Genomic DNA, 8,394 nt, shown 5'->3' with positions numbered 1-8,394 from the left:
GATGAGACATGGTAGGTTCGTTGACCTTATGACGCAAAATAGAAAATTTTTAAAATTTTGGACAATCGGCGTGGCACCGCCCACTTTTAAAAGAAGGTAATTTAAAAGTTTTGCAAGCTGTAATTTGGCAGACGTTGAAGATATCATGATGAAATTAGGTAGGCACGTTTCTCCTATTACTATATGTGTGCTAAATAAAAATTTGCGAAATCGGATGACGAACACGCCCACTTTAAAAAAAAAAAATTTTAAAGTCAAATTTTAACAAAAAATTTAATATCTTTACAGTATAAAAGTAAATTATGGCAACATTCGACTCCAGTAATGATATGGTGCAACAAAATACAAAGATAAAAGGAATTTTCAAAATGGGCGTAACTCTGCCCTTTTTCATTTAATTCGTCTAGAATAATTTTAATGCCATAAGTCGAACAAGCATTTACCAATCCTTATGAAAATTGGTAGGGGCTTAGATTCTGGGACGATAACTTATTTCTGTGAAAAAGGGCGAAATCGGTTAAAGCCACGACCAGTTTTTATACACAGTCGATCGTCTGTCCTTCCGCTCGGCCGTTAACACGATAACTTGCGCAAAAAACGATAGATCTTAACTAAACTTAGTTTACGTACTTATCTGAAGTCACTTTATATTGCTATAAAATATGGCCGAAATCCGACTATGACCACGCCCACTGATATCGAAAATTACGAAAATGAAAAAAAATGCCATAATTCTATACCAAATGCGAAAAAAGGGATGAAACATGGTAATTGGATTGGTTTATTGACGCAAAATATAACTTTGGAAAAAACTTTGTAAAATGGGTGTGACACCTACCATATTAAGTAGAAGAAAATGAAAAAGTTCTGCAGGGCGAAATCAAAAGCCCTTGGAATCTTGGCAGGAATACTGGTCGTGGTGTGACATATATAAATAAATTAGCGGTACTCGACAGATGATGTTCTGGGTCACCCTGGTCCACATTTTAATCGATATCTCGAAAACGCCTTCACATATACAACTAAGGGCTACTCCCTTTTAAAACCCTCATTAATATTTTTAATTTGATACCCGTACCGTACAAACACATTCTAGAGTCACCCCTGGTCAGCCCTTATGGCGATATCTCGAAAAGGCGTCCACCTATAGAACTAAGGCCCACTACGTTTTAAATAATAATTAACACCTTTCATTTGATACACATGTAATACAAACACATTTCAGGGTTACCCTAGGTTCATTTTGCTAAATTGTGATTTTCCCTTATTTTGTCTCCAAAGCTCTCAGCTGGGTATGTAATGTTCGATTACACCCGAACTTAGCCCTCCTTACTTGTTTGCAAGTAAGGATAGCCGTAACAGCTACCAATTATAAATTCTACCAAATTTTTGCAATTAATAAACATATTGTTTACAATAGAATTACTCTACCTCTTGTCTTCGTGCTGCCATTTATGCTCTCGCTCTATCTCTGTACGGGGACGTTGAGCATTATTTTTGTATGCAGAAATCAAAAAAGTTTTCAATCCCCTCAAATTTCTTTTGCAACCCATTATTTCCAATTAGGCAACGTTTTTCTTTTCAATGAATTCATGAAAATTTCCATTTGTTCTGTTTATCATTTTTTTAGGTATGCGCTTGTAAGCCAAAGTATGATCATAATTTTTTTTGTTCTTCAATTTTGTATTTTTTTTGCCGATATTATCACTCAGCATCAGCTACGGTGAGAGGAGATATTTTGTGCTCATTAATTATGTACCCAACAGTTGCTGTTAGCATAAACAAATTGAATTTCGAAAACTTTTAATTGCAACTACTCGACTTTTCGTCATTTACGAAACAAACAAACAAAAACTAAATAGATATGCACAACCGAATAAAAGAGATTTAAAACTATGTTAGTTAAGGCAACTGCCGGAAAATGAAAACAAATGAATGCATATTAAAAGTGTTACAAAAATTGCATCTTATTGGCGTGAGGAGGATTTGCTATTTTTGGTTCTTTAGTTTTTAAAATTTTTTTCAAATGAATTTTTTAATTTTTGATGGTGATATATCAAAGCAACACAGTTTTACATGCTACGTGATTAGGTATATTTTAAAATTTGTTGACAATAGGATGTTCACTGTGCAACATTTTGGTTAAATAGTTAACATTTTTTGTTAATTTAAAATAATTTATATAACTTTTAAATGTAGTCCGTGAAAACTAGTAGTTTCAACAATGTTGGGCCATACAGTGGTTCTGCTGTGGTGCAACAAAAGCAAGTAATTTGTACGTACTTGCTATATTAACATCGAATATAATCCGTGTATTCTATCTTATTTCCTAGTATATAACTTAACCTAAAATCCAAACTAAAATACCGTGGGTTTAAATGTGCGGAAAACGTAAAAACATGTACGAAATGATCTAGTAACTTTTTTCATTCAAAATATTGTGGCAAATATTAGCAGTTTCGAATGGTTACTATGCCTCTGGTAATTAAATGGTGCTAAACCACAACAGGAATGTAAGCAGTTGGGACAGCAAACACCTACGCGCCAATGGACACAGCAGCTACGAACGTTGACGATATTATACACACACATATACACCGCAACAAAGGGCTTAGCTGGCAATACTCATAAACATACACAGTAACAAAGAGCGCAGCTTACGTTATTCACATATATACATTAAAGAAAACAGCGAAAATGTGATACAGCTGACGAGATAAATAAATAAGCCACTAATCGAGAAGGCTAGTTAACTGAGAAATTGTTACTCACCGATTTGTAGTGATAGAGTTGCTGGTGGCTTTCCGGATCGTTGGTAATATGGTGCTCTGGAGTGGCGAGAAGGCTGGCTGTCGCTGCCTCGTTCTGAGATCTGCACTGAGATTTGTGGCTGCCTTGTCTTCTTTAACGTATATAGGTATATGCACTGTTTTATCGTCGAGCCTTGGGCTAAGCCAAACGGATTTGCACGTAGTGTGCAGGTGGGTGTCTATTTTTTAATTCTGGGGAAGATTTCAATAGAGCAGCCCCAGACAACTTGATGAAACTGGATAGTAATCGGTTGTTCAAAGGATTCCTACGTTCTACTTGAACGAAACACAGGTTTTCCTTTTAATATTCGCAAATATTTTTGCGTACAATTAAATTTTAATATTTATTCACGTTAACAATTTCTTCGCGTTTACAGGGATTACGCACCACCGACAAATTACTTCAGTATTACTAAGATAGGTTTATAATTCAAGGTTCGATTCGAGCAACAACAAACCAATTATGAAAATAGTTTTAGTGTACATAGCATATATTGCAATTTAGATTATATATAAATTATATTTTGCACAACCACCAAATGGAATATACCGAAAAATTTAGTTTAGCCACTTTGTATTCACGCGCGTTTGTTTGCGTTTGCCAAAAATATCATGGCAGTAATAATAATGCACCGGAAAATGAACTAGGATTTGTCGAGCACCAATGAAAACCAAACCGGTTCAATTTCATAAAATTCAATTAAAATTGGGTATATATAAGATAATTCCGCGGTTTTGGCACACTTGCAAATTTACGAAAAAATATCAACTCGAAAAGCACAACAGATTGATTCGGATTTTTTTTTCGGATGACAAAGATCAAATTTTATATATACACAAAAGGTGGTGGTTTTTATGACAGGTAGCGATCCTGCCGTATCGCTACTATGTAGTTGCGGCGAATTCCATTTGGTGGATTTTCGCGGTGGAGGCTGCCACACGTCCATGAGGAGACCAAATAGGGAATTTAAGGGTAAATACAATGCATTGATTCTAGGGATAATTCAATATAATATAATTCAATATAGTCGAATACAATACAACTCCATGTAATAATAATATATAATACAATATGGGTTAGTTATAAATTCATGGGTAAACATAAGTACAATGGGGAAATGGTACGTGTGACAGCCTATGCCGCGCAAACATCCTGCCCCGCCTAGGCGTACTAAGCGCCTAACGTGTGTCTTAGCTCTCGGAGAGCTCGTTGGGCTTCCTCGATGAGGAGCTTCCCGATTTTGCTTTTATATGTGGCGGTGCGCAAACCGGTGGCGGTGCATCGGATGGTGCGATCTGATACGGTCGATGGGCGCGTGTTGCGCCGTGAACTGGATGCGGTACCGGACACTCCTGCTGCCGTTGGGTGCTGGTATGTTTCGGCAGTGCTGCGATTTGTTGGTTCGCGGCGGCACGACTGACGACGGTGGCGCACCGGCTGTGATGCTGCATGCTGTGGTTGGCGACTCTCGGTGTCGCGGTGCAAGAGTGTATGGTGATGGAGCCCACAGACGTGGCAGCGCTCGCGGGACATACACACGCTCGTGTGATAGGACAATGCCAGGCAGTTGGTGCAGTATTTGTGCGCCCTGGCAATCAAGGCGCGTTGTTGGGGTTCCATGGCCGTAAACAGTGGGCAAGTCGACAGCGCGTGGTGCCGCATACACAAACGGCATCGTCGATAGTCGGCGACGGCATCGGCATTTCGTGGTGGGATCGTTGGCCTTGTCACTTGCGATGCCAAGGAGCGGCGGGGTGTGGGAACCGGGGGGCGTTGGCGATCCATCTGAGGAAGATAGGATAAATACGTGTTAGTCACTCATGAAGTTGGGAGGAGAATGTTGGTAGGGGTGATGATTATTGGTGTGAATTTTGCGATAGCACAGGGGGTTGGACTGTATAACGTTCTGGGGATGCTACCGAGCCTTGAGGGCCTGATTCAGGTTCAGAGGTCGGTAGAAAACACAATTTGGTGATGGGCCTGGTGAGTACGCCATTCTGGGTGCGTATGTCGACTACTCGAATATGGCCGTCTCTTCCTAGATGGGTGCCTTCCACTCGTCCTAAGCGCCATTCGGTAGGGGGCAGGTTGTCTTCCTTGATGACGACTAGATCGCCGATTTTAGGGGGAGGTTGACCGGTTTGCCATCGATAACACTTGTGTAACTCCATGAGATAGTCATCCTTCCAGCGCTTGCTGAATTGGTGATGTAAAACTTTCAACCGTTCCCAACGGTTGATCAAAGAGAGGTGTTCATAGTTCGGTTCGGGGATGGCGAGAAGGGGTGCGCCTCGGAGAAAGTGGCCAGGTGTGAGGGCGGTGAGATCCGCTGGGTCCTGAGAAAGCGGGGAGATAGGACGAAATTGAGGACGGCCTCGATCCGAATTAATAGAGTCGTGAAATTCTTCAAAGGTGAAGCTGTGTGTTCCGGCAACCCTTTTAATTTGGGTTTTAAAGTTTTTACCGGCAGATTCCCATAATCCGCCCATGTGGGGTGCGCCGGGGGGTATAAATTTCCAATTGATGCCTTGTGGCGCATACTTTTGGACAATATCTGTCGAGACTTCGTTGAGGAAGGTGACGAACTCGCTTAGCACCAATGACTGTTGTGCCGTTGTCGCTCATCATTTGTTTCGGGTACCCTCGACGCCCTACAAACCGGGCGAAGGCAGCGAGGAAAGCCTTACTGGTGAGATCCGAACACAATTCCAAATGGATGGCTTTGGTGGTGAAGCAAACGAACACGGCCACATAGCCTTTTACGAGTGTTGGAGATCGGAGCATCGAAGCTTTTATTTGGAACGGGCCGGCGAAGTCTACGCCAGTAGTAGTGAAGGGGGGCGCGAAAGTGCATCGTTCGGGGGATAAAGCTGCCATTATTTGGGATTGCGTTTGTCGCTTATGGATGGTGCAGACTTTACATTGGAAAATACATTTTTTCAGCTAAGGTTTGAGTCGGGGGTATAGAATTCCTGCCTCATAGCTTGTTGCAGGAGGCGGACTTCCGCATGGAGGAAGCTCTCGTGCAGGAACCTTATATAAAGGGCAGTAAATCTAGCCTTTTCGGGGAGAGTGATGGGATGACACTCACTGTAGGTCATGTCGGCGTTTACTAATCTTCCGTTGGCACGGAGAATCCCGTTTGTATCCAGGAAGAGGTCAAGTGCCAGTAGGGGACTTCGCTTTCCGATTGGTTTTGAATTTTCGAGAGATGCTCTTTCGGAAGCAAAGAATCTCGACTGAGTCAAGCTCAGCAGACGGGTTTTCGCGCGCATGACGTCGGCGTAAGAGAGGGCGGGATCGTTAGGGGTACGATTGCCTCCTGCAGCATTTCTAAGCCGAGTTACAAATTTCAACATGTACGCTGTTACGCGTAGGGCGCGGGGATAGGAGGAGAACCGTTCTAAGAAGTCTTCTGACTCTTCCGCTGCATGCAGTGCTTCGACTCGGCGAAGTTCGGGGGGTACAATATTTCTGGCCGTTGGTGTTGTCCAGTCCTCGGGGGGTCGGGAAAGCCACTCTGGCCCATTCCACCAGAGCGATGAGCTAGCTAGCTCGAGTGGGGTGCATCCTCTAGTGCCCATATCTGCGGGATTATCCTTGCTGCGTTCATGTCGCCAAGTGGCATTGCCGATGAAGTCGATGATCTGCGCAGTTCGATTGGAGACATAGGTTTTCCAGGAATGAGGTGGTTTCTCAAGCCAGGCTAAACGATTTCGGAGTCAGACCACATGGTTAATTTTCGCTGATTGAGGCCGAGATGGGATTGGACAACTGCGACTAACTTGGCTAATAAGACCGCGCTGCATAACTCTAGTCGTGGCAAACTTATGGTTTTTAGGGGGGCCACTTTCCATTTAGAGACTAAAAGGTGAGAGAAGACTTGAGTTCCTACGGTGGTTCTTACGTAAAGTGTCGCGCAATAAGCCTTTTCCGAGGCGTCGCAGAAGCCATGGAGCTCAACTGGTTTATCGGGGTGGTAGTTTATCCAGCGTGGTATTTGAATCTCCGGGATCGTTGGGAGATTTTCGGCGAACTGCGCCCACATGATGAGACGGAGGGGTTTCACTGGCTCGTCCCAGTCAGTCCGGTCTAGCCATAGCTCTTGCATCAAGATTTTTGCTTGGATCAAAATTGGCGTTAGCCACCCTGCGGGATCGAAAAGTTTTGCTATGGAGGAGAGAATGTGCCGCTTCGTGGCTGCAGTGGATGCCGGATTTGAGTCGACGGTATACGAGAATGTATCCGTTAGGGCGTTCCACTGGATGCCCAGGGTCTTGGCGGTGCTAGTCTTTTCGAACTCGAGAAAGTTTGTTTCCATCAGATCAGGTTTTGATATTTTTTGGAGGATGTCGGGATGGTTTGCCGTGATCTTTTTAAGGGGAAAGCCGGCTGAATTGAGGGCGTCTATAGTCTCTGTTAGGGATTGCTCGGTTGATTGGAGATCATGACTGCCAGATAAAATATCATCAACATACGTCTCGGATTTTAGTATTGGAGCTGCGCGTGGATGGGAATCGGCCATGTCTTTCGACAGCTCGTGTAGAGTGCGAATAGCCAGGAAAGGCGCGCAGTTAACCCCGAAGGTGACCGTTTTCAACTTGTAGTCCTTGATTGGACTGTGTTCGGGGGTTCGGAATATTATCCGTTTGTAGTCTCGGTCATCGGGGTGCAAGAGAATTTGGCGGTACATTTTCTCGACGTCGCCATTAAACACATATTTATATGTTCGCCATTTCAGCAACATAAGTCGGAGATCGGGTTGGAAGGTTGGTCCGGTACATAAAACATCGTTGAGGGAGTGACCGGAACCCGACTTTTTAGAGGCGTTGAACACAACTCTGACTTTTGTTGTCTTTTTGTCTGGCCTTACGACTGCATGGTGAGGGAGATAGAATGAGCAGTATTTACCCAGGGATTCTATTTCATTGGGACTGCATTCTTCCATGTGGCCTAGGGACAGATATTCTTCGAGTACCTGGTCGTATTGCTGCTTGAGATCGCCCTTTTTTGAGAGGGAGCGTCCCATGCCGTGGAACTGTCGTAGGGCTGCAGTACGGGATTGACCTAGGTCGATATCGTTCGGGAATGTTGATTTAAATGGGAGACGGACCATATATCGACCGTTATCCATGCGAGTGGTGGTGCTTTGATAAAACTCTTCGCACATTTTATCTTCTGGGGTTTCCACTCGCGTTCTGGGTATTTCTTCGATTTCCCAGAATTGTCTTAGCTGTTCATTCAGCTGGACATTCGTCACTTGCCATGCTTGAGAGGAGTGTGATCCGACCTTTTCGTGGGTTTGGCCACTTATTATCCAGCCAAATATTGTGTTTTGTGCTAGCAGTGTGGGCGAGATCTTTTCTATGCCATTTAGCATGATTTGAGGGATGAGATCGCTGCCTAACACCAGATCGATTTGGGAGGGATTCTGAGAATTCTGGTCTGCTAGCTTGAGGTGTGACCATTTACGTATTTGGTCGTTATTTAGCCTGAGTGTTGGGAGTTGCCTAGTGAGCCGGGGTAGCACTATTGCCTGAGCCTTTATTTTCACCTTGTGGTCATTTGAGACTAGGGTCAGTG

The sequence above is a fragment of the Eurosta solidaginis genome, chromosome 1 (genome assembly GCF_040869045.1).
Source record: "Eurosta solidaginis isolate ZX-2024a chromosome 1, ASM4086904v1, whole genome shotgun sequence".
NCBI lineage: Eukaryota > Metazoa > Arthropoda > Insecta > Diptera > Tephritidae > Eurosta > Eurosta solidaginis.
This window is presented reverse-complemented; position numbering follows the sequence as displayed.